Source organism: Somniosus microcephalus, chromosome 16 (genome assembly GCF_052327205.1).
Source record: "Somniosus microcephalus isolate GS21.2 chromosome 16, FLI_Smic_1.0, whole genome shotgun sequence".
Classification (NCBI taxonomy): Eukaryota; Metazoa; Chordata; class Chondrichthyes; order Squaliformes; family Somniosidae; genus Somniosus; species Somniosus microcephalus.
Genome location: NC_141002.1, coordinates 40,425,953 through 40,453,840, shown reverse-complemented (window position 1 = coordinate 40,453,840; position 27,888 = coordinate 40,425,953). Strand labels below are relative to the sequence as shown.

The 27,888-nt window shown below is 42.4% G+C and overlaps 1 long non-coding RNA gene across 4 annotated transcripts in view; it reads left to right on the top strand.

The window, feature by feature from the left end:
- Nucleotides 1–27,888, top strand: part of LOC147106094 (uncharacterized) — a 144,812-nt gene that overhangs the window by 100,965 nt on the left and 15,959 nt on the right. For 2 of the 4 annotated variants that reach the window (XR_015081341.1, XR_015081342.1), the window contains exon 3: nucleotides 21,922–22,007. This is a non-coding gene — a long non-coding RNA (uncharacterized LOC147106094). Of the gene's footprint in view, nucleotides 1–19,797; nucleotides 19,963–20,047; nucleotides 20,513–21,921; nucleotides 22,008–27,888 lie in introns of those variants that run through there. The other 2 variants (XR_015081340.1, XR_015081343.1) reach the window with 2 other exon arrangements.

The window sequence follows — 27,888 nt, the reverse complement described above, 5'->3', positions numbered from 1 at the left end:
AATACTTAAAAGGCCATGATATTAAAAAAAGTTCAATTGTACTAAAAGTAGAAAAGTTACCAGGTCTGGATGGAATGTATCCTAGAATACTGGAAGAGATTGAGGAACAGATAGCACTAGCTATAATTTTCTAAAACTGTTTAGAAATGGGAATTGTGGCAAAAGATAGAAGACTGGCAAATGTTACAACCCTATGTAAGAAAGGGGAAAGGGGTATGCCAGAAAATCATAGGCCAGTTAGACTTAGCTCCAAAATTAGAGTAATTGTGTGCTGCAGTTTAGGGGAAACTGTGGTACATAGGGAGGCTGTATGTTCAGTATAGAAGTCAGGTTCACAACTTTGTTGTTCTGGTCAGGACCCCCACTCCTCAGAACCAAGATGACACACCTGACACCAAATGCCATTTTAGGAGTTGTTTATCCGTAGGTACTCAATCATGGAAGCTTTCAGGCCTTCTGAGGGCAGGAATGTTGAATCATCTATCAAAGTATGATACAGCACAGAGGGAGGCCATTCGGCCCATTGTGCCTGTGCCAGCTCTTTGGTAGAGCTATTCAATTAGTCTCACTCCCCGGCCCTTTCCCCATAGCCCTATAGATATTTTCCCTTCAAGTATTTATCCAGTTCCCTTTTGGAAGCTACTATTGAACCTGCTTCCACCACCCCTTCAGGAAGTGCATTCCAGATCATAACAACTTGCTACCTAAAAAAATGTTTCCGCATCTCCCCTCTGGTTCTTTTGCCTGTCATCTTAAATCGGTGTCCTCTGGTTACCGACCCTTCTGCCACTGGAAACAATTTATCCGTATTTACTCTATCAAAACCATTTATAATTTTGAACACCCCTATCAAATCTCCTCCTAACCGTCTCTGCTCTAATGAGAACAGCCCCAGCTTCTCCAATCTGTCCACATAACTTGAAGTCCCTCATCCCTGGTACCAATCTAGTAAATCTCCTCTGCACCCTTCTCTAAGGCCTTGAAATCTTTCCTAACGTGTGGTGCCCAGAATTGCACATAATACTCCAGCTGAGGCCAAACCATTATTTATCCCTCAATCAACATAACAAGAAAAGATGATCTGGTCATTACCACATTGCTGTTTGTGGGAGCTTGCTGTGCACAAATTGGCTGCCACATTTCCTACATTACAACAGTGACTACACTTCAAAAGTACTAGCGCATTGGGACGTCTGATGGTCGTGAAAGGTGCTATATAAATGCAAGTCTTTCTTTCTAACCAGTGTTTTATAAAGGTTTAGCATAACTTTCTTGCTTTTGTACTCCACACCTCTATTAAAGCCAAGGATCCCATATGCTTTTATAGCAGCCTTCTCAGCTTGTCCTTCCACGTTCAAAGATTTGTGTACGTGCACCCCCAGGTCTCTCTGTTCCTGCACCACCTTTAAAATTGTACCATTTACTTTATATTGCCTCTCCTTATTCTTCCTACCAAAATGTATCACTTCACACTTCTTGCATTAAATTTCATCTGCCATGTGTCTGCCCATTTCACCAGTCTATATCCTCCTGAAGTATGTTACTATCCTCCACATTGTTTATTACTTTTCCGAGTTGTGTATCATCTGCAAACTTTGAAATTATGCCTTGTATACCCAAGTCCAGGTCATTAATATATATCAAAAAGAGCAGTGGTCCTAATATTGACCTCTGGGGTAACATAAGAACATAAGAATTAGGAGCAGGTGTCGGCTATATGGTCCTTTGAGCCTGCTCCGCCGTTCAAGAAGATCATGGCTGATCTTCGACCTCAACTCCACTTTCTCGCCTGATCCCCTTGATTCCCTGGAGTCCAAAAATCTATCTATCTCAGCATCTACAGCCTTTGGGGTAGAGAATTCCAAAGATTCACAACTCTGAGTGAAGAAATTCCTCCTCATCTCAGCCTTAAGTGGCCAACCCCTTATCCTGAGACTATGCCCCCTAGTTCACCACTGTATACCTCCTTCCAATCTGAAAAACAACTGTTCGCCACTACTCTGTTTTCTGTCCCTTAGCCAAGTTTGTATCCATGCTACCACTGTCCCTTTAATCCCATTGGCTTTAATTTTGCTAACAAGTCTATTCTGTGGTACTTTATCAAATGACTTTTGAAAGTCCATATGCACTTCCCTCACCAACTCTCTCCGTTACTTCTATTTTGCAGGGTTGCCTATGATTGCACTTTTTCCATTAAAGGGAATATTATTGTATAATGGGAATAGGAGAGATACTAGTAATTGTACATATATCTCACTAAGCATAACATAAAAATTCAGATGCAAACACTCCTAGATATAATGCAGTAAAAAAAAGTGTTGACCCTGGAAGTATTCATCCAAGACTTGAATATTGCTGCGTTATCTGGGGAGTATGAAAAGAAACTTGCAAGGGATATCAAAATCAAAGAGTTTTTAAAATTACATTAGGAAAAGAGGGTAGTCAGGAGCAATATTGGCCCCTTAAAAACTGAAAGCGGTGATATTTTCAATGATAATAAGGAAATGGTGGACATGTTGAATAATTACTTTGCATCAGTATTTACAGTAGAAAAAGAGGATAGCATGTTGGAAATCCCAAGGAAACTAATATTGAATTGGGGACAGGGACTCAATAAAATGAATGTAAGTAAACATTTTTTGAGGATGTAACTGGTAGAATAGATAAGGGAGAACCAGTGGATGTGGTGTATTTGGACTTTCAGAAGGCTTTCGATAAGGTCCCGCTTAAGAGATTAGCGTGTAAAGTTAAGGCACATGGGATTGGGGGCAAGGTACTGACTTGGATAAAGAACTGGTTGGCAGACAGGAAGCAAAGAGTTGGAATAAACAGCTCTTTTTCCGAGTGGCAGGCAGTGACTAGTGGGGTACTGCAGGGATCGGTCCTAGGACCCCAGCTGTTCACAATATATATAAATTATCTAGACGAGGGAACTAGATGTAATATCTCCAAGTTTGCAGACGACACAAAGCTGGGTGGGCATGTGTGCTGTGAGGAGGATGCCGAGAAACTCCAGTATGATTTGGACAGGTTGGGTGATTGGGCAGAAGCATGGCAGATGCAGTATAATGTGGATAAATGCGAGGTTATCCACTTTGGTGTCAAAAACAGGAAGGCAGATTATTATCTGAACGGCAATAGATTGGGAGAAGGGGAAGTGCAACAAGACCTGGGTGTCCTTGTGCACCAGTCGCTGAAGGTAAGCATGCAGGTGCAGCAGGCGGCTAAGAAGGCAAATGGTATGTTGGCCTTTGTAGCAAGAGGGTTCGAGTACAAGAACAAGGATGTCTTGCTGCAGTTGTACAGGGCCTTGGTGAGACCACACCTTGAGTATTGTGTGCAGTTTTGGTCACCTTATCTGAGGAAGGATGTTCTTGCCATGGAGGGAGTGCAACAAAGATTCACCAGACTGATACCTGGGATGGCAGGAATGACATATGAGGAGAGATTGTGTCGATTGGGCTTATACTCACTGGAGTTTAGAAGAATGAGAGGGGATCTCATTGAAACTTATAAAATTCTAACAGGACTGTACAGACTGGATGTAGGAAGGATGTTCCCGATGGCCGGGGAGTCCAGAACCAGGGGTCACAGTCTAAGGATAAGGGGTAAGTCATTTAGGACAGAGATGAGGAGGAATTTCTGAGAGTGGTGAACCTGTGGAATTCTCTACCACAGAAGGCAGTGGAGGCCAATTCATTAAATATATTCAAGAAGGAGTTGGATATATTTCTTAAGGCTAAAGGGATCAAGGGATATGGGGAGAAGGCAGGGACAGGGTACTGAATTTGGATGATCGGCCATGATCTCATTGAATGACGGAGCAGGCTCGAGGGGCCGAATGGCCTACTCCTGCTGCTATCTTCTATGTTTCTAAACTAACAGTAATGAAGAAAATAATGGTACTAAAGTGTAACAAATCCCCAGGACCAGATGGTTTCCATCCCAGGGTTTTAAGGGAAGTAGGTGAGCACATTGCAGATGCCCTAACTATAATCTTCCAAAGTTCTCTTGATTCAGGAACAGTTCCTTTAGATTGGAAAATTGCACATGTCACTCGCTATTTAAGAATGGCGAGAGGGAAACCAGGGAATTATAGACCAGTTAGCCTAACGCCTGTTGTTGGGAAATTGCTAGAGTCTATAATTAAGGATAGGGTGACTGAACACCTCGAAAATTCTCAATTGATCAGAGAGAGCCAGCATGGATTTGTGAAAGGTAGGTCATGACTGACAAATCTGATTCAATTTTTTGAGGAGGTGACTAAAGTAGTGGACAGGAGAATGTCTATGGATATTATTTATATAGACTTCCAGAAGGCATTTGATAAAGTCCCACATAAGAGACTGCTAACTAAGGTAGAAGCCCACGGAATTGAGGGCAAATTATTGATCTAGTTAGGAAATTGGCCAAGCGGCAGGAGACAGAGAGTAGGGATAATGGGTAGGTACTCTAATTGGCAGGACGTGACTAGTGGTGTCGTGCAGGGATATGTGTTGGTTCCTCAACTATTCACCGTATTTATTAATGACTTAGATGATGGCATAGAAAGTCATATATCCAGATTTGCCAATGACACAAAGATAGGCAGCATTAAACATAAGAGCATAAGGAATAGGAGCAGGAGTAGACCATTTGGCCCCTCGAGCCTGCTCCACCATTCAGTAAGATCATGGCTGATCTGATCTTGGCCTCAACTCCACTTCCCCGCCCGCTCCCCATAACCCTTGACTCCCCTGTAGCTCAAATATATGTCTATCAAATAGCATTGTAGGCAGTGTAGATGAAAGCATAAAATTACAAAGGGATATTGATAGATTAAGTGAATGGGCAAAACTGTGGCAAATGGATTTCAATGTAGGCAAATGTGAGTTCATCGACTTTGGACCTAAAAAGGATAGAACAAGGTACTTTCTAAATGGTGAAAAGCTAAAAACAGTGGTGTCCAAAGAGACTTGGGGGTCCAGGTACATAGATCATAAAAATGTCATGAACAGGTACAGAAAATAATCAAAAAGGCTAATAGAATGCTGGCCTTTATATCTAGAGGACTAGAATACAAGGGGTAGAAGTTATGCTGCAGCTGTACAACCCTGGTTAGAACACATCTGAAGTACTGTGAGCAGTTCTGGGCACCACACCTTAGGAAAGATATATTGGCCTTGGAGGGAGTGCAGCGTAGGTTTACCAGAATGATACCCGGACTTCAAGGGATAAGTTATGAGGGGAGACTACACAAATTAGGGTTGTATTCCCTAGAATTTAGAAGGTTATGGGGTGATCTGTTCGAAGTTTTCAAGATATAAGGCAAACAGATAGGGTAGACAGAGAGAAATTATTTCCGCTGGTTGGGGATTCTAGGGCTAGGGACATAGTCTAAAAATTAGAGCCAGACCTTTCAGGAGTGAAATTAGGAAACACTTCTACACGCAAAGGGTGGTAGAAGTTTGGAACTCTCTTCCGCAAACAGCAGTTGGTGCTAGATCAATTGTTAACTTTCAATCTGAGATTGATAGATTTTTGTTAACCAAAGGTATTAAGGGATATGGGCCAATGGTGGGTATATGGAGTTAGGTCGCAGATTAGCCATGGTCTCATTGAGTGGCAAAACAGGCACGAGGGGCTGAATGGCCTACTCCTGTTCCTATAGTCTTTCTTGCATTCAATTCAACCGCAAGTTATGAGAAAAAAAATGTCAGCTGGCAGGTGATCCTTCTCTCACCTCTACCTCCATCACAACCTTTCTTGTCTTTCTCTGTCTTATTAATGCTCTTTGCTTCAGTTCTCCTCTGAACTTTCCTCTGTTGCTTCTTCTATGCTCAAAATATGCTGCCCTACACTCTTCTCACAACATTCTCATTGTGTTGAAATCAAGACTCAACACACAGTATCCTACTATAACTTGTTCTTTCCCAGGACCTTAAAATTGTGGAACTTTTCCAATCTGCCCTTCCTTCTACAATCTTTAAGCTTTTAAAACCCAAGTTTTGCATAATCTAATCACAAGTTTCTTATTTACTTCATCCTTTCAGTCTTGCTGGTGTTCTAGAAACATAGAAGATAGGAGCAGGAGTAGGCCATTCGGCCCCTCGAGCCTGCTCCGCCATTCAATGCGATCATGGCTGATCATCCAAATTCAGTACCTTCAGTGCTTTCTCCCCATACTCCTGTTCTGTACTATGGGTTTTAGCCCTTCGCTTGGGTTTCTCAGTAATAAGTAAAATCCTACCATATATACAAAGCACTTAATTTTAGATTGATAATTCCCTTATTATACCCTTAGATACAATACTTTGATAATATCACAATAGTTTCTCCAAGGTTTCAATGTCACTTCAACTCTATTTTGAACTGCTATTAGCTTTGTTTTCTTTTTATCTAGACTGTACTGTAAAAATAATTATGTACAATAGAGATTAAAAATGACTGCATTTCACTTAAAATCCTCGTTTGTTTTGGGAAACCAAGGACTTTGATCTGTAATTACAAAGTTTTAAGATTCATACTCCCAGAAAACTTATTTCCTTTTAATTTATATATCCATCTATAAAATATTCAAAGCTTTGCATATAGCTGACCATTAAAATTAGTGTTTAAAATTATGAAGGATGGAATAGAGTAAACGGGAGCAAACCGTTTCCAGTGGCTGAAGGCTCTAAAACAAGGCAACATAGATGTTAGATTCAATAGAAGTGATATCAAGAAATGGCCGAGTGCACTAGATACAGCAAAGGCTATAGGCCCCGACAACATCCCGGCTGTAGTGCTGAAGACTTGTGCTCCATAACTAGCCGCTACAACACTGGCATCTACCCAACAAAGTAGAAAATTGCCCAGGTATGCCCTATCTACAAAAAGCAGGACAAATCCATTCCAGCCAATTATCACCCCATCAATCTACTCTCAATCATCAGCAAAGTGATGGAAGGTGTTGTCGACAGTGCTATCAAGCGGCACTTACTCACCAATAACCTGCCCACCGATGCTCAGTTTGGGTTCCGCCAGGACCACTCGGCTCCAGTTCTTATTACAGCCTTGGTCCAAACATGGACAAAAGAGCTGAATTCCAGAGGTGAGGTGAGAGTGACTGCCCTTGACGTCAAGGCAGCATTTGACTGAGTGTGGCATCAAGGAGCTGTAATAAAATTGAAGTTAATGGGAATCAGGGGAGAAAACTCTCCACTGGTTAGAGGCATACCTAGCACAAAACAAAATGGTTGTGGTTGTTGGAGACCAATCATCTTAGCCCCAGTACATCACTGCAGGAGTTCCTCAGGGCAGTGACCTAGGCCCAACCACCTTCTGTTGCTTCATCAATGACCTTGCCTCCATCATAAGGTCAGAAGTGGGGATGTTTGCTGATGAAGCAGTATGTGCTCGCATGTGACAAAACCTGAACAACATTGAGGCTTGGGTTGATAAGTGGCAAGTAACATTCACGCCACACAAGTGCCAGGCAATGACCATCTTCAACAAGTGAGAGTCTAATCACCTCCCCTTGACATTCAATGGCATTACCATCGTCAAATCCCTCACCATCAACATCCTGGGGATCACCATTGACCAGAAACTTAACTGGACCAGCCACATACATATTGTGGCTTTAAGAGCAGGTCAGAGGCTGGGTATTCTGTGGTGAGTGACTCACCTCCTGACTCCCCAAAGCCTTTCCACCATCTACTGCGGAATACTCTCTACTTGCCCGGATGCATGCAACTCCAACAACACTCAAGAAGCTCGACACCATCCAGAACAAAGCAGCCCGCTTGATTGGGACCCCATCCACCACCTTAAACATTCGCTCACTCCACCACCAGCGCACCGTGTCTGCAGTGCATACCATCTACAAGATGCACTGTAGCAACTCGCCAAGGCTTCTTTGACAGCTCCTCCCAAACCTATACCACCTAGATGGACAAGGGCAGCAGGCGCATGGGAACCCCACCATCTGCAAGTTCCCTTCCAAGTCACACACCATCCTGACTTGGAAATATATCGCCGTTCCTTCATCGTCACTGGGTCAAAATTCTGGAACTCTCCACTGTGACAGCACCTTCACCACCTGCAGCGGTTCAAGAAGGCGGCTCACCACCACCTTCTCAAGGGCAATTAGGGGTGGGCAATAAATGCTGGATTTTCCAGCAATGCCCACATCCCGTGAATGAATAATAAAAAAAACTTAGGACAGAGAGACGGAGAAAGATTTTTAGATAGAGGGTTATGAGACTGTAGGATGCACTACCAGAGTTGGTGATGGAGGCCAAGACCATGTCACTATTTGAGGGCTATGCATGACTGTCCATGTATGAGTGAGGGGATAGGCTCTGCCTACATGCCTAGCTTGGAGTAGCAGGGTGGTGAACCTGTATCTCCAGGACAGGGATGTCTTTGCCCTCCTCAGGTGATGGGTAACCGGATCGTGCCACCACTCCCTGGCCTGGGAGTAAAACTTAACCTGAGGAGCTTGACCTCATGTTGGCAATGAATCGAGCAGGATTCCAGCCAATAACTGCACTGAGTATCTACTCTACAGTGGTGTGTGGCAGGACTATCACCCATCATTTGCCCAGTGCTGTGGCACAGTCCTGGCACTAGGCTGTGGTCACCATGACCATAGAAGATAGGAGCAGGAGTAGGCCATTCGGCCCTTCGAGCCTGCTCCGCTCCTATCTTCTATGGTCATGATGGTGAGCCAGGTCATAAATAGGTTCAATCTGTGGACTTTCATCCAGAGCTCACAATGTGCTGGAACCCTGCCGCTAGTCCTCTTGTTGAGGCACTCCTCACCAGCAGACAATGATCAGTATAAATGAGTGAGTGAGACCGGTTAATGCATAGAGCGTCTCCTATTATAATCCACCCTGTGCAGTTTTTGCAGTTGTCGCATAACCTGGACGTTTTACTGCACCACATGTCATCTGCTGCAAGCACTGTGCTGCATTGTAGCTGCACATGTCATTGCAGCAGATGGCATAGCTTGACACCTGGCTCTCTACTGACATAGACCTTGAGAAGGCAGTTTCTCATTGTCATTCCCAGGTAGGTTTGCAGGGCCCACAGAAATGACTAGTGATGTCTTGGCAAGTGCAGCCAAACAGGCAATGCTGGCTTCTGATCAGCCTGACGGGGCCTTCTTTCATGCAGTACCATGAAAAACATGACATGCTGTGATTGGAGTGCTTCTGAAGAACCTTCGAGCAAAACGGTTAGTCAAGTATTCACATCTCGTGATGCTACCAGGCATCCGCTGGTACAGTCTCCTTTTGGGTGGAAAAGCCTTCACCAACAAAATGAGGTAGAAACATAGAAACATAGAAGATAGGAGCAGGAGTAGGCCATTCGGCCCTTCAAGCCTGCTCCGCCATTCAATGAGATCATGGCTGATCATCCAAATTCAGTCCCCTGTCCCTGCCTTCTCCCCATATCCCTTTAGCCTCAAGAAATATATCCAACTCTTTCTTGAATATATTTAATGAACTGGCCTCCACCGCCCTCTGTGGCAGAGAATTCCACAGGTTCACCACTCTCTGGGTGAAGAAATTCCTCCTCATTTCAGTCCTAAATGGCTTACCCCTTATCCTTAGACTATGACCCCTGGTTCTGGACTCCCCGGCCATCAGAAACATCCTTTCTGCATCTAGTCTGTCCAGGCCTGACAGAATTTTATAGGTTTCGATGAGATCCCCTCTCAATCTTCTAAACTCCAGTGAGTATAAGCCCAATTGACACAATCTCTCCTCGTACGTCATTCCTGCCATCCCAGGTATCAGCCTGGTGAATCTTCGCTGCACTCCCTCCATGGCAAGAACGTCCTTCCTCAGGTAAGGTGACCAAAACTGCACACAATACTCAAGGTGCGGTCTCACCAAGGCCCTGTACAACTGCAGCAAGACATCCTTGTTCTTGTACTTGAACCCTCTTGCTACGAAGGCCAACATACCATTTGCCTTCTTAGCCGCCTGCTGCACCTGCATGCTTACCTTCAGCGACTGGTGCACAAGAACACCCAGGTCTCTCTGCACTTCCCCCTTCTCCCAATCTATTGCCATTCAAATAATAATCTGCCTTCCTGTTTTTGCCACCAAAGTGGATAACCTCACATTTATCCACATTATAGTGCATTTGCCATGTTTCTGCCCAATCACCCAACCTGTCCAAATCGTACTGGAGTTTCATGACATCCTCCTCACAGCATACCCTCCCACCCAGCTTTGTGTCATCTGCAAATTTGGAGATATTACATCCAATTCCCTCGTCCAGATCATTAATATATATTGTGAACAGCTGGGGTCCTAGGACCGATCCTTGCGGTACCCCACTAGTCACTGCCTGCCACTCGGAAAACGACCCTCTCTGCAGATATGGGGGTGCTGGTAGGAGGGCACAGAGCAGCTCAGGCAGCCTAACCTGCCTGGCATCCTTCCGTAGCTCTTCCTCCTCTTCCAAACATGTCAGCTTGGAGGATCCCTAATTGCAAACTTTTTGGTGCCAATAAAGGGAACCCAGGTCAAAAATTAAACAGCAACTGGCACAAAGGCTCACGAAAGCCCGAATGCTAGTTGTAAAAAAAATACAAGAAGGGCTTTAAACCATCTTATCCACTTACCTTTAAAATCTGTGGGCATTTTGAATGCCCTCGCACCTGCAGGTCCACCCAAGGCCTCCTTCCCGCCAGATTATCACAACTGTGCTGGGCACTCAGCACCCATAGTCCGGAAAATGGTGTTGCATCCTTCCCCATCCCCTTTTACATAGGCTAATAAAACTCGGACCTGTTTCAGGTGGGAGCTTCAGCCGCACATCCTAAACCTGACTTGAAGATACGGTGGGGCCCAAAAGCAGTGGGAATTTGCATCTCCCAACCTCTGCTGCTCTGTTAATGAGCGCCAGGACAAAAAATTGTTGTTTTTTGCGGGGGTGGGGGGAGGAATCTTAAGTATGATGGCTGTTGGAATTCACAATTACTCGCTGATAACTTGACAAACTGTGAATCCAAAATAGCCTGTGTCCTAACCTCCTATTCTTTGTTGCCTCCTTTGACTTAATTTATTTTCAACTTAGTAGTTTTAAGTGTTGGCTACGTTTCGTTTCGTTTTTCTCCTCTGAAATTTCTGGATGCATAAAATCTTGGCAGAAGCTTCCCTAAACTACACGCTTCCAACTGATTTACCCCAGTCAGAAGAGCCCAGTAACTGTACTGCGGTAAACACTATTGAGATGTAAATAATGGTATTTACATAATGCTCCTGTGTAGGGTCCTTGTTCATTCCACCTGTTGGCGGTCACAGTGAACGCACTGTCTTATTGCCTCTTTTACCACCAGAACAAGCAGATACTGTAAAACACTAATGAAGTCTTCTCGGCACTTTCTGTCAGCTTTTAGGTAGGTCATTATTTGAGGGGGTGGGTGGAAGTGGCGGGTACAGATGCAATGAACTTTGTGACAGCAAGCTCAAGACCATCTGTGCAGTGGTGGGTGCGACATAAAGGCTGTCTGTGTGAATCGTGGGAAAGGTAGCGGCTGGCCTGCGAGTGTGCTGTCATGAATTGAACTAATTGAAGATTATGCCGTGGAGTTTGCCGTGGCTCAGCGAGGGGATAATCCTTCATCGACTGCGGTCACTGCCAGTAATTGGAGCATATTACAGGGAGGAGTTCCCCTGCAGCGCCGCCGAAAACTGAGAAGCTCACTGTTTAATTACCGACTCTCTATAGAAACCGAAAAAAATGAGTAAGAGCGTCTGCAGAAAAAAGTAATGCAAGGTCCTGGTAGTCTGCGCAGACTTAAACAAAAGGGATTTTATTTTGCCCCCTGCTCTCTCAGACTACGTTTCCTGCATCACACTCAGACATGACTAGCAAAGTTTGAATGTAATGAAGTCACGCCGTTTTTGGGAGTGGTAATAGGGAACCAGACACGATGGACAGAGAATCGGATTCCAGCCCTGGTCAGACTAATATGTAAAAATACAAAGCTGAATGTCAGCGTTGTGTTTTATTTATAGATTATAATGAATGAAGCTGCTATTGACAAGAGTATTGTCGTTTCCATCACGGAAGAGCCGGTGTCATGAAATATATTTGCCCCGTCAAGCAGATCCATTCCCCACCCTTGCAAATGCAGTCCAGTGCAACGTTTTCTTAGCAAATCCATCCAGTAAAGTCTCCCCGATGATTCCATCCCAGTGCAAAGTCCCTACCCACTTTCCTCTTGGGAGTCCATTACAGTATAGTCTCCCTCCAGCTGGTGAATCCTGCCCAGTACTAAACAACTCTCTCCCCATGGGTTATTTCCTCCTTAAAAATGAACTCCCCACTTCAGTAAAGTAAGGTCCTTCTCCAAATAAACTCACCCTAAATCTAACCCTAACTTTAAACCTGGGAGATTTTATTCTGAAATGAAATGGCCAGAGATGGAGCCATATTTCTTTTGTGACAACACACAGTTCAGTGTCACTGTCATCTTGCACAAAATGATCTAATCACATTTGTGTCACACAATGATACAAATTGTGTGGTCGCACTGAGAGTTCCTGTGGAGTAAAATAATTATACCCTCCTTTCTCTGGAAAATCTTGTATTTTGCTAATAGTTGCATTTGTGCATCTCTAACTCAGCTGGTCCCAGCTCCCACCCACCAGATCAGCAGCTGGAGTGATAATTCTGACAGAAAACTTGCTGCATTCACAGCTTCCTGGGGCAGCCTACAAGTGTGCATTCAAGACTTGTTCAACTTGCCCAGATTCAAAATGCTAGTCCTGGCAGGTAACAACATGAGTGTTTCTCCACTCACAAAATTACAGTACAGGAAAAGCTGATGTGTAAGTCACACTTTCATTTGTGTTTTTGTATTCTCTTACTGTAGGGATTAACTTCTATAGTGGGAGGATTTATTCTACAAAAGGTAATCATGAGATAAAAGAGTGACAGCTAGATGGCTGTGTTTTACAGTGGCTGTTTTTAGTTGGCAGATTATTGGTGGTAAAGTTGTAATATTTGTGATTTTTCCATCACCATTGAAGGTGAGCCACTCCTTCATCACATCCTGTTTGTTCAGAAGAAACACGTATTGGAATATGCGTTATGTGAAACACTTTTACTTGCAGTGCATGCCATAGGCTGGAGCTATATTGCATTCTATGAACTTAAGCTGGCATAAGTTGTCCTCCTGAAGGGGATTTCACATAAAGATTTTATCACTTGATCATTTCCTAACTACCATTTTTGCATTGATGTGGAACTTAAACTACTTGGCAGTATAACTGCACTGTAAATCTTACATTAGCAAATGAGGACTTATATTCAGCAAATTTGCTCAGTAAATGAGCTGCGACTGTGACCTTTGATCTCTGTTACCGAGCTAACCATAGTGTTTTGTGTACCTTTCATTTTTGTCTATTAGCCTCTCCCCATTCAAAATGATTTTATTTTTACATGTATTATATATAGACAATAACATTTGAACATACAAATCTCAAGGTAATTTTCTAATAAATTTTAACCCCATTCTCTCTCCCCTCATAGCACATTGTTTTCCTTTTTATTTCTTCTCTTCCAGAAGGTTTTTGATTCCTCTCATGGGGTGACCCAGAGAGCTGGGACAGCCTGGAACTGTCCTCTCTCTCCCAATTCCCCCCTCCCCTAGAACAACACTGTATATGTCAGGCATCTGCATTGGCCTCTGCTTTACAGACCAAATATCCGAGTGTTTCATGTTACCTCATTCTGCCCTCTTCACTCTGTTCATATAATAATTGACTATGGTTACCCTGCTGCAACCGTAGCTTTGTCTTGTACTCTGATCTGCATTACCATATAATTTGCTGTTACTGTCTTTGTTTATGCATGCTTAGACATTCTCTTGTCTTTTTTGTATGATTAAAAACATAAATATATATATTTTTTAGATTGAGAGAGTGCAGAAGCCTGTAATTATTAAGTTACAGTCACATGATTGGTTAGGAACCGTACAACTGACCTAATATTTTTCCTTAACTGAATAGTTTAACTTGAGATGCTGTAATGCTGATTGCGGGGAATTCTCGAAGTTTTAACAGCTTTGGTTTATTAGTGTGACTCTGAAAGCCTGCTCCATCTGTCAGTGATTTTAAAAGTTGCCAACTACACTGAAAGCCAAGAGCAGACGTTTGTTGTTGAATTTGGTTGTTGCAAATGCAGAGCTGAGTCTTTGGTAAACTGAAGGGAGAGAGAACAAAGTGTGCATGTGTTTTAGGTGTCATTGTGAAAAGGGAAACATTTGGCTTCTGTAGCACTGATAGTTGGATTGTAAATGGCTGTGGTAGCAGAGATATTGAGGGCTTCAGCTAAATTAAAATATTATCTTCATGCTTTGGCTTGGTACTTCTGACAGTGGTATATTTACTGTACTATATAATGTGTTGAAAATCATGTAAACAAAGCTTGATTCAGTAATTAGTTGACTTATGATATAATGGGATATATATTTAGGGTTGTCATTTTTGCCAAGTCCAGAACCAGGGAGAAGGCAGGAGAGGGACAAGGCAGCAGGAGAGAATCATGGCTTGAATTCTAATTATTTTACCTTGCTGATGAAAATTCATTGTAAATCTACAACTGATGTTGGTGAAGTGGAGAAAATATACTCCTATTTTAAGAAAAAATAGACTTTTGATGTCTGGTTTGTATTGTAGAATTTTCAGACAGCACATTTAAAAACTGGACTCTAGTTAGGGCGACAACCCTAAATAATGTGCAAATGAGGTTGCATGCTCAGATGCCTACTGATAAAATAAGTTACCTGGATTGTTGATTATAATGGTGAATGAATGAGGGCAATGAGGTCACAAACCATCATTAAATTGTGATGCATGAAAACCCATTGTTTAATCATGTCATTTTGTTTTCATCATGACAACATTAAACCATAATAATCATGGTAAAGTCAGTAAAAGTGATTGAGCACAAATATTTAAATCTTATTTAACTGGAAGATTACATTTCACGACAAATGGCAGGATTCATGGAATGATTATCCATACAGCATGATCCTTTTTAAAAACTATTATTCTGCTTTTTAACAGAGTTTAATACCCCAGCAGTGTTGCAACATTATCAAATTCTTATTGTTCAATCTTGTTCTTTTACCCTTTATTTCTTTCTTTTTCTATCTATCCTCGTGGGGTAAGAGAGACATGAATATGAAGTTAATCAGAAGTAGAACCAATGAAAGTGTCTGCAGACACTGAGAAAATGCAGAAAGACATGATGAGAAAATGAATTAAGACCGCAGTAATGTCCAGGGAAAGGTGAAGGAAAGTACAGAGGACTGTGAAGGAAAGCCAGTGACAGCGTGGAGAGATGGAAAGATCCAGAGTAAGGCAGAGCAGGAGAAAAGGGAAAGAAAGCCAAGAAAAACCTGAAGAATAAGGATAGGAAGATACCTGAGAGACGCTGAAAAATACTAGAGTGTGGCAAGATAATTTGGAGCCTCTGCAAAAGAGGTGCAACAAGAAATAATTTAGTGACATTTTGAATTAAAACACTGTGTAGTCTCCAATAAAGATAGGTAGGTGACCTACCTAAACCAAGTGTACTTTAAGCACTGAAATTAGGAAAATAATTGCCATGGAAAGTGGTCAAAAATTCAGATGGTGCACTCATTTTTTTAAACTACGTCACTGTCTACAGACCCTTAACTAATCCACAGGATATAAGGATTACATTGAGCCCACAGAATAAGGCTTTCAAAACGGACTGCTTTGGTGCCAAAAATAAACAACTGAACTTTCTGTTTAGCTCTTGTTGGAACTGGCGTGCAGTGAAACTGGGCTATAATGACCATCTCTTGGATTGATTTCAAGTGTTTTTTTGTTAATGGAGTAGCCTTGTAATATGGCTTCAATTCTGCACCATTAAGATATTATTGTGATAGTTCTTAGATAGCACTTGGTCTTTCTGTACCTGGTGGTCTTTAGAACTCGTTTTATTCGGTCTAAGAAATGGCACCAATACAGAAAGACAAATGTTTGGGAACTGCCAGGGAGATGTGTTTTGGGAGTTTAAAATCAATTTTCACATTTTATTCTTGCTCAACAAAATATATTATTTCCTTGAAAATAGTGGTGAGTTTATTTACAAATATACTCCTTATATAAAATCATAGGAATCTCTGTGAATGTTAAGAGTAATCTAGTTGAGGGGTTTATATGGAGGAAAATGAACATTAAATGCTCCGTGAATGAGCTGCTGTGACCAAGGAAACGTCTTATGGGGACAGCAACCAGCAGTGGGAATGTGGGACTGGATAGATATCTTGGAGTTTCGCTTAATTACCTTTTTTGAAGAACATTCCCTTAAAGAGATTAAACAAATAGCCCTTTGTCTGCAATAAACCCCAGAATTGACAGTGTGGCATGGTTACGATTTCGGGTATACTGCAGGTACCTACTCGGGTTCAGTGATGTCACTTGCTCACTTAGCCGGTTTGGTCACTTGTTTCTTGTGGAAGTTGACTCTCACGGCCCTAAATCTACTTGTGCGGTAACAATGAAATTCCCCTCAGATCTGGACTGAATCTCTGTGTTTTACGCATGTCTACTCCTTCAATCTCTCAAAGTAAACCGCGTTAACACTGGATGAAATAAAGTTAGGTTTGAATTGTAAACTGCGTTATTTCACAGTAGGCAAAACAATGAGATCAATTAGAGTCGCTTCATACGATTGGTACAAAAATAAACACATGAGCGCTAACCCACTACGGTAGATCGTCTAACTCAATTTAAAAACAGTCTGTCCAGACCCTGTTTTACTGCCAGGACAGTGGTTCAGTCCCTTTGTAGCCTTCTGTTGCTTGACTGACTTTGTGCCTGTATTCTGATTTTTAAAAACCTCTCACAGGCTGCGCAGAAAACAAAAAAGGTCTCCAACACCAAGGTGCAAAGTGTCCTTCAGAATAAACAGACATGACGGTTGGGTTGTCCATTGTTTGGGACTCTGGGAGAACTTTCTATCTCGTATTGTAATTAGCATTCATCCGTCTATCGATCCACTAAGCATGGGGGCAGTTAACCTATTTGAGGTAGGCTTGTGCTAAAGAAACATATCTCAACATAGCTCAAGTCCACGAAAATATAGCCAAAGGATTCCGAACCACGACAGGCACCTGTAATGAATCCAGAACCGTCAACATAGTGTCTGTGCGGCATCCGGAGGCGTCAGTGCAGAGTTAGTAATGAATTCAGAGCAATCAGCACAGCCTCTGTAATGAACCCACAACCGTCAACACAGTATCTGTAATGAAGCCAGAGTTAGCAATATAGGGTTTGTAATCAACCTGGACAGCACAGCATGTGTAGCGAATCCCAGAGTCAATAGCACAATGTCCGTAATGAACCTAGAGTCAATAGCACAGCATTGGTAATAAACATGTGATTAAACCACAGTCAACAACCCAGAGTGGTCCGTGAAACGACTACAGTGAACCTGAGGGACAGTGCAACATCTATAATTAATCTGCAGTGTCTTTATGTAACCCCAGAGTCAACAGCACAGCACCTGCAATGAACCTAGAGTTGACAGCACAGCATCTGTAATGAACTATGATGCTCATAGCATTTAGTTGTATATAAAGATTGTTCACTATTATGATGCATTGCTAGCTGCCTAAGGGTACAATTATACTGCCACTTTCATATCAATGCAGTGTGGTTTAGCGTGCCACATTGATGAAATATGTGGCACGTCTCCATCTGGGATCCAAATGCACAAAAAATGAACAATGTGAGATCTCTGCAAGAGGCAATCTCACGCCACTTTGAGTTTACACCAGCTGTGGTATACCTCCAGTCTAGTGCAAAGCCAGTGGATCAGCTGGGAACTTGTAAAACTTTAGTTGGAATTTACTCATGTTAGGATGAAGCGGCAAATCCCTTGCATGCTCTACTTAAATGTGACTACAGGGGAGGCGGAGTTGTGTGCATGTGTCAAAGCACATAGTGGAAACCTCTTCTGTCATGGCATATTGGTGCCAATCTGGCTGAGATTAATCTGTAATATAATGAGAGTGGGTTAGTGCATCGCAGCCAGAAAATACTGGCTTCAGATTGGTAGCTGCAGTATGTCTGCAGCCTAAAAATGTCTCTGTACTATAGATTGCAGTTTCATGTGTGTATTAGGAGTTCTTGAGACGTTGTTCCTAATGTTTTCAATCACCCGTACCCAGGTATTCACCACATTCAACTCCGGAGATGTTAAATATTTCTGGCTGAACTGCACTACAAGTTTTATTTAACCACTCCACAATTACCCCTACCTCCACCTTTAACCATTTGATTTTAAAATCGTGATCCTTTTTTACAGGTCCCACCATAGCCTCACCTCCAATCCTACGCACCTTGCACCCATCACCCTGGCCTTTTGTGCAACCTCCTCCCGCTGTTGCACCATCAATGTCAGAGCCTTCAAGCATCTTGGCCCCGCAGTCTGGAATTCCTTTGCTAAACCCCTCCGCCTTCCTAGATCTCTTCCCAACCACAAAAGGCATTCTCAAACCCTATCAATTTCATAAATCTCTATCCACCACTACCTCTCCGCTTTTCTCTTCACTTCTGGCCCATGTCTCCTCCCTCTCCCTTTAATCAAGTGCTGTGACACATTTCCCTTTATTAAAGGCACGTATAAATGCAAGTTTTGTCTGCCTTTTTAAAAAGGAAAGTATTTTCATCTATGTAGCACCTTATTAATTCCTCAATGTCCCAAAACACTTTACAACCAATGGATTACTTTTGAAGGGTAGTCGCTGTTATACTATAAAAACAAGACTAGACTTTGTCATAGTATTGAGAGGATTGCTGTAAGTGTTAATACAGTTGCATGAAATGTAATCCCATTTTATAAGTTGGTATATTTTGAATGATACTTATGAAAATCCCCCTTTCCTTTGTCCCACCATTAGAGGCCATACCTTCAGCTGTCTAGGCTGGAGTTCCCTTCCAATCTCCTACCCCCCTCTCCTCCTTTAAGGCCTTCTTTAAACCACTTTTTGACCAGGCTTTTGGTCACCCGTCCTAATAACTTCTTCTTTGATTGGCCATCCATAGTTGCCTGTTTAGGTCTCTGTGGAGTGCCTGGAGATGTTTTACCGTATTAAAGATGCTATATAAACGCCGATTAAAGTTGTTTAATGTGCATTTTAATATGACATGTTAAACAACAAATGTTTTATCGGTTACATCTAAAGTGTACCAGTTGCTGATTTCTTGTCTAAACCTATATTGTCAACCATAACAGAAATAAATTCAGTTCAGTAAACACTGAAATGTACTTGTTTCTTTAAATTTAATTGCATCAGTATATTTAGGGACCCAATCGAATATGCTTGTGTGGAGAATTACTGTTGGAAAGCGCAGTCTGAAATTCAAAAGCGACGGCTGGGGCAGTGGAACCCGGCACCTGTTGTGTACATTGGAAGCAACTTATGGGGAACGCGTTCGCTGTCTGCACGGATAGACTAAAAATAGAGCAGCAGCGAAGTTGCAGATGGGAAATGGACTTTTGTTCCCCGGTTATGGAAGCCTCCCCTCTCGATTTAGGGAATGGCTTATTTGTAGGGAGTGAGATGATTATGGAGAACGTTACCTGGTCGGATCAGTGCCCTTTTACGATCTGTTTTCTCGGTTCGGTTCGTGTTACAATTAAAATCATGGATCTTTAGAAATAACCAAGAGACCAGGTGCGAACCGCAGCGACAGCGCGGCTGGCGATTGGCTGAAGTTACCTTTTGCAACCAGGAGCCAATGGGTAACTGGCAAGGTGGGTGAAGCACAGGGGACGGTGATGATGCCCTTTTCAAAAAAGGAACAGGTTGAGAGACGGTAAAAGTGTGAGTGAACCTGGTTACAGTAAAGAAGAAAAGCACACTGGACCCAGCCTCACCACACCGGGCTAACACAACCGCAGTGGACGGCGCTGACAGATGCGTATGTGGGTATCCCCCCCCCCCCCCCGTGCCTGCTTCGATTATTTTTGCTGTTATTGCAAAGCAAGTTTTTAAACAAATCAGGTAATTGTCTTGCAATTGCGAGGTCCCGCGGCACATAGAGCTGGGATGGCTGCTCCTGGACTCAATGTGAAGCTGGTTGCTCCTGGAGCCTGTGGCTCTTCGTCTCCTATCTCATTCTAAATGAGGGCGTCTTGTTGCCCTCCCGACAGGGCTACTGTGGAGCGTCACTCTATTCTGTGCGCTCAAGTTTTATATATGATTTAAAGAAAAATCCAGGGCGCGTCACCAGCGACTGGGGTGAACAAAAGTATTTCAGTGAAAGGAATGAATGGATGGAACGGAGCTGAGCGTTTTCCGAGAGCCGGCTGCAGGCAATTTTAAAGCTGAATTATTGCCTAGAGCTGGTTTTGTCGTTTTCTCTCCATTTTAGTGCATTTTTCTTTTTCCCTGGAAAAAAAGTGCGTTTCATTTATTGTGCGACGGAACTTGTTAAAGGGCTGGGACTGGCTGTCAGCTACTGAGCAGGGTATGGTGAGTGTCATCTAACCCTTTCAAGAATTCCGTTATTTTATATTTTGCTTGTTTAACTTCGCGATCATCAGAAGAGATGAATAGTTGAAAGTATTCTAACATTTTAAGTATGCACTTTAAACAATTTTTTTTTAAATAACAATTTTTTTAAAAGTTGTAAGTCATCGTCATGATCTTTTAGAACGTTTGGAATCTTCCGAAACGGCTAGAAAATAAATTCTTGAAATTGTAAACATGCTGGGTGAGGTTAGATTAGAAACTCTCCCGCCTGCAGCTTTGCTTACATTTCCAGGAGGAAGCTGCGGCATTTGCAGGTACTTGGAAGTGGGTGTGGCTGTGGAGCGGCTGTGAAAGTGCAGGACTGACTGACTGACAGCCAATGACGTACAGCTAGGGATTTGTTTTTAACGGCCATCATATTTGCAGTCCATTTTGAACCGTTCATTTAAAAAGTTTGTATTTCTGCTACACTGAGAAAATAGATGCATCTGTAAAACGTCCAAACAACTTCTTAAAAACCCGATACCGGGAGTTGTCTGGACAGCTTAACATAAAAAAACCCCACCACGAATACGTTCTCTGCGGGCAGTGAATATTCCACAGATGTAGAAATGTTTTCTTAAATCAAATTCAATGCGTGTTGGATATTTGCAGAAAGATCACTGATTTACAGTATACTCTTTTAGTACAGATAAGAAGAAATTAATGCTGGAAATCTGAAATAACAACAGAGGAGGCTTGAAATACACAGCAGTTCAATTAGCATCTGAAAGGAAAGACGGGTTAACACTTCAGGAGGCACTGGTACTTTAAATGGCTCTGCATCTGTTACATTGCAAGAGATGGAATCAGTGCTGATGCTGTATTTGTAGTTGGGGTGAAAGGCAATGGCCTGTAAATAAAGTAGAAGGAATATATTCCCTTTAACCCAGCCCAGATAGAGAAGCCACCGCCCCATCCTCCAACAAGACATTCCACAATTAGCTATTTATTTCGTTTAATTATAGCAGAATAACTCTTTAGGAGGAGTGGAGTGGTGTTGTTCTGTTCTACAGCATTTGTACCTCCTTTCAGATAATCATGGTGCAAAAAGAAAGACTTACCTTTTATAGCACCTTGCCAGTAACGTCATGATAAACTACTTTGAAGTACAGTGACTTGTGATAGGCGTGTGAGCAGCAGCTCGTCATGGTCCAAGAGGAGAAAATATGGCAGCACAGCAGTTCAAAGGGGAGGCAGGAGAGTAAATAAATGCTTTGGAAGAAAATGCAAATGCTGAAACTGGGAGGGGTAGAAATCCCTTAAAGTTTAATTAGAAATTATTAAAATGACATTTTATTTATCATCCCATCTATGTAAACATTCCAATCCCTCACTAATTTGTAATATGCCTTCTGTTTTGTCTGCAGGAGGAAAACTTCTCAAATGAGGAAGCCACCCCTATTGTCAGAAGTATTCTATTGAATCTGCATCCAAAACCCATCCCTGCGTACAGGCAAGATAAATCGAGTATCATTACTTGCTCTTGTTTTGCACGTGTTTCAGTGATTAGTTGGAAGCTTTTGTGACATCCACATATAAACTGTAGCAGAGGCCATTGGTTAATGTTCAGGACTGGGAACCTTGGCTGATTTTTCTTTTCCCATTTCCCAAGCCCACTGACATTGGTACCAATAAAAGTGCCCACCACCAACCTGGCTGAGATCAGGTAACTCATTACAAACCATGGATCAAATCCTGATCTGTATGTCTCAGAGCCACACTGCGCAGTGCAATTATCTTTTTCCGAGTGGCAGGCAGTGACTAGTGGGGTACGGCAGGGATCGGTCCTTGGACCCCAGCTATTCACAATATATATATTAATGATCTGGACGAGGGAACTAGATGTAATATCTCCAAGTTTGCAGATGACACAAAGCTGCGTGGGCGTGTGTGCTGTGAGGAGGATGCCGAGAAACTACAGGATGATTTGGACAGGTTGGGTGATTGGGCAGAAGCATGGCAGATGCAATATAATGTGGATAAATGCGAGGTTATCCACTTGGTGTCAAAAACAGGAAGGCAGATTATTATCTGAATGGCAATAGATTGGGAGAAGGGGAAGTGCAACGAGACCTGGGTGTCCTTGTGCACCAGTTGCTGAAAGTAAGCATGCAGGTGCAGCAGGCGGTTAAGAAGGCAAATGGTATGTTGGCCTTCATAGCGAGAGGATTCGAGTACAGGAACAAGGATGCCTTGCTGCAGTTGTACAGGGCCTTGGTGAGGCCACATCTTGAGTATTGTGTGCAGTTTTGGTCACCTTATCTGAGGAAGGATGTTCTTGCCATGGAAGGAGTGCAGCGAAGATTCACCAGGCTGATACCTGGGATGGCAGGAATGACGTATGAGGAGAGATTGGGTTGATTGGGCTTGTACTCACTGGAGTTTAGAAGAATGAGAGGGGATCTCATCGAAACTTATAAAATTCTAACAGGACTAGACAGACCAGATGCTGGAAGGATGTTCCCGATGGTCGGGGGAGTCCAGAACCAGGGGTCACAGTCTAAGGATAAGGGGTAAGCCATTTAGGACAGAGATGAGGAGGAATTTCTTCACCCAGAGAGTGGTGAACCTGTGGAATTCTCTGCCAAAGAAGGCGGTAGAGGCCAATTCATTAAATATATTCAAGAAGGAGTTGGATATATTTCTTAAGGCTAAAGGGATCAAGGGATATGGAGAGAAGGCAGGGACAGGGTACTGAATTTGGATGATCAGCCATGATCTCATTGAATGGCGGAGCAGGCTCGAGGGGCCGAATGGCCTACTCCTGCTCCTATCTGTTTCTATCCACTGAACAATGAGGAGTTATTTGAATCTACCCATAATACTCAAGTATGCAGATATAACCTTGGTAATAAATAAGTTATTGTACATTCTACAGTATATCCAATACACATACAATAACATAGGCTGTAGTGTATTAGAGAATATAATGAATAGGCAGGAGTGTGTTGCAGAGAAGATAATAAATATGCTGGATTATTTTACAGAGTGGATAACATTGGCTGGAGTGTATTAGAGAGGTTAATGAATAGGCTAGAGTGTGTTGCAGACACGATAATGAATACGCTAGAGTGTGTTACAGAGATAACACACAGGTTGGAACGTGTTGCTGAGAGGATAATGAATAGGCTAGTATGTTACTGAGAGGATAACACATGGGATGGCGTGTGTTGCAGAGAGGGTAATTTGTTGACCGATCACTCCACTCCCCATTGTGCGTTCTCTACGTATTTAGTATTTTCTCATTTGGTTTTGTCAGTTAATAATGTGAATGTGTGTGACAAACTGCAGCATCTTTTTTTGTGGCTTTCATATCATTTAACAAAAATGTATAACGTATGTATTTTGATTTTATTAGTTTATATCCTGTGGTGTTGCTCATAGTAAGTTGGAGCCTGCTGTGTTTTGTAACATGGGTCTGCTAAATGGTGACAGCAACCATCGATCTCCAAGTGGAGCCAGGAATCATCTTGCAATAAAGTTCTCTCCTCTCTCCCTACATTTCCCACTTAAAAGTATCTTTTTTTGTCTCCCTGCCCCTGAATAGAGTCCTTTTAACACACCGACTCACACCTACATCATGAGCAAATGTGCCTTAGTTGTTGCTGATGAAGAACTGTAGAAAAATATTACCCCAGACTAAGTTAAAGTGGTAAGAAAATCTGTTCGGAGAGTATCGCTGTGATTGCCCCCTGAACCTCTACCTCTTGCTCCTCCTTTAGGACGCTCCTTAAAAACCTACCTCTCTGACCAAACTCTGTCACCTGTCCGAGTATCTCCTTCTTTGGCTCGGTGTCAAATTTTGTTTGATAATCGCTCCTGTGATGCGCCTTGGAATGTTTTACTAAGTTAAAGGCGCTATATAAATGCAAGTTGTCGTTGTTGATCGTTGTACCATGAGCCCCGGCTTTTTGGTTTTGGTTTTTGATCTTTGGTGACAGTAGCAGTATGTTTGTGTGTGTCTGTGCGCTAGGTCGATGTAGCAGAGCCTGGTCTCCAATCGTCTTGGGCCCCCTTGCCATTGGGCCAAGACCTTGCTCTGTCAAGCCCGTGTGGTAGCTGGTGTGCAACGGCCACCCCACGTTAAAAGAATTCACGCACAGGCATTCTTCCACCCTTTTAAAATGAAGTTCGGGACCTGGAACGTCAGGACCCTCATGGACAACCCCAACAGTGACAGACTGTAGGTCCCACATTGGACTCATAAGTCGCCTGAGAACTCATTGTTAGCATGGAAGCAAGTCATCCTCGGTTCCAAAGGACTGCCTAAGAAGAAGAAGAGTGAGCATGGGCAATTTCCATGTCCCTAAGGCCCCCTTTCCACTTAAAAACAGACGGTAGTGGGGCCAAAATAGCGCGTGGAATGGAAACGGGCAGAATCCTCAGGAATATATGCTAATTGGGGTCATGATGATGATGCAATTAGAAACCCATTTTTGTTTCTGCCCATGTTTGCTTCCACCATGTTGTAATCCTACCCACCGAACATAGGCAATACAAGTGATGAGGCGGCCACTGTCAGCATAAATTACAATGATCCTTAGTTAGATCAAGGCTTGGTACACATTTTTATGGCAGTTGCTTGTGGGTTTTGAGCCTTAAAGGCATCCAAAATTAATGTACTTTCTGCTGTAGGTTGTACAAAAATGTTGCCTGCTTTTCTGAAGTTTTGGTTTTTGTCATTCCTGACATTTCTACCGTCCCCTTTAATGTGCTGCTGCAGACCCTTCACAGTCAGCGCCCTGTCCAATTTCTAGATTGGCGAGCTGCCTATTGGGGATTACATTTTGTGCTGGCAGCTCACTGACCATAATATAACTAACAAGGACCCCAAACCAAAATGGATTGGGTCCTCTGTGGGCTGTTTGTGGTTACCACATGCCTGCCTATATAGCACTCCAAATGAAAATCTCCTCCTCGTCTCTGTATGTCTGTGTCTCTCTTTTTCTCTTTCTCTTCCCTCTTCTCCACAGGATGTGTCTTTGTTTTTCTGTCTCCATTCCCCCCCAGGTCCCCAAGAGGGCTTCTCTGATTTTCCCTTCCCTGAACAACAGCATCTGTCTGTACGTTTCTTATCTTCCTATTCCCTGGACACATTGCTGATGAAAAATTTGGGAGTTCATTCATCAGGAAGGAATCCTGTGCATCCACATATTGTTTTTTCCTCAATCTTCCTTCACTTCTCTTTTCCACTCTCTTGCTCCTTCTGTTCTCCCTTATTTCTGTTAACTTTCTTTTCCTCCATTTCTTATTTTTCTGTTTTGTGTCTCTCTCCTTCTTTGTTTTTGCAACATATTTTCCTCCTATTTCCTGCAGTGTTAACACTGCCACATGTGGAGACTACAGGGATAGGGAAAACAGAAACAGGACAGCAATTGTCAGGGTGTCGTCCATAGACAAAGCAATAGCTTCTGTGAATGGTGCTGCTGGGAATTGGGGAAAATGACCACAGGTGGCTCCCAGAAGTTACTCTGCTAAAGAAACTTATGATTGCTCCTAGGAATTGCAATCCTGGGTAGTGCCAGAGAAATGTATACAGAATTTTCCAAGTTATTTACTGGGTGGTGATGCACCCAGCAACCAGGCTGTTCAATTGCCTGCCAAAGTTTCCTGCTGCTTGTGGAACAGGGAGGGGAACTGTTTGAACCAAGTTCATGGGGAAGTTTGTAGTTATTTAATGAATATTTTTAAGCAATACACTTTATATTTAAAGGGTTTATATTGAGTTTGGTGAGGAAGTATCATGGGGAATTTTTTTTGCTTCAGTGTGACTGGGGGAATATTGAAATTGGAGGAAAATGCTCTCCTACAATCTGATTGGTGGATAACAAAAGTAGAAAATAATTAGAAAGCAGAAAACACAGAGACATAAACACTTAACTAGTGAGAAAGAAGAGAATTGACAGTCAATAGACATGGCAGACAAATGTTATTATAAAGATATTCAAGTGAAAACAGTTACGAGTACCGAATGCAATAAAATCAGACCAATACCTTTGGAGTATGGTACTGGCAAGGATCAGCTGGTCTTCTCCGGTTATTGATGGAAAGCTGAGCCCCAGCACTGAAGACTTTCCTTTCATTACATTGCATTACTCACTCTTCTCTCCAGTTAATTACTGGTAATGTTTCTCAGCTGTTTTTGTGCTCATTTATTTAGGCCACCTGGGTTGCCATGGCATTTTTTACTTTGAGAATTATGGGAAAATGATGTAATCACAGTTCCTGAGCTTCATGACATTGTTTAATTGCTTAATTAAGAATTGCATCACTACAGACTACGGCTAAACCTTCGCGTTGTAAGCACATGTGATACCTAGCTCCTAAAATCAGATATTATGGCAGCTCAGGTGGTAAGTAGCTGAGAAAAGCCGACAATAACAGAAAAGTAATTTATATTAAGAAAGATATGTTTTAACATTCCATCTTCATTCAGCTTTTAAGTAGAGGTTATGCTGGCACTCAAAAAAAAAAAATCACCAAACTCATTAAAAATCTGATGTGAAGCTCTGTTCTGTGAAACCCTCCTCTGCAAAATGAAGACAATATTCTATAATAAAAGGGAAAATAGACAGTGCTGTTTAGCACAGCTTTATTAGCTCATGGTATCCTAATTTACTTGATAATGTAGAAAATGTAGTTATACTATGCTTAACACTCAGGACACATTTAAAAAAATAGTAATTAACATAGGACCAAATACACAATGGCTGTTTTTGATGAGGCCTGAAATATTCAATTGACCACAATTTATAACTTGGTGTTTTGAGTTGTTGTCAATTGGAGTTCATCTCATTAAAAAAGATACAGGTTGTTAATATTCTGTGAAATAAAATTCAAATTATTGCAAGCCGCTTATAGTAGATTTATCTCTGCTGACTTGATCTGTCTGGTGTATCTGATGTATGTTGTAAAACACAAATCAAGCCCAATCGCTCACTACCAATGCCACCCTTTAATCTGTGTACATTTCATGTAGAGTTGATTACTTATTGGTATTTCACATCTAACCCTGAGCCTTGCATTTCCTCAGAGCCCCCTAGACTGTGGAGAGATGAACCACATGAGCCATGCTGTCGATGAGCACATGAACATGGTCAAATTCTAGGACACTTCCCAGTAGTTTCTCTGGATCATGGAAATTTAAAGCATTATCTCTTTTCATTGTGTACGGCTGAGGCCAAATTCTCAGGCTCTTCCCACAGGGTTGAAGCCTGTCGAATTCAACCTTTTGCCTCAAACAATTAAAAATCAGGTGCCCAGCAACCGGGGGGATGGTGGCAGCTACTGTACAGAATGTGTGGACATATTGATAATTCTGTCTGGAACATCAA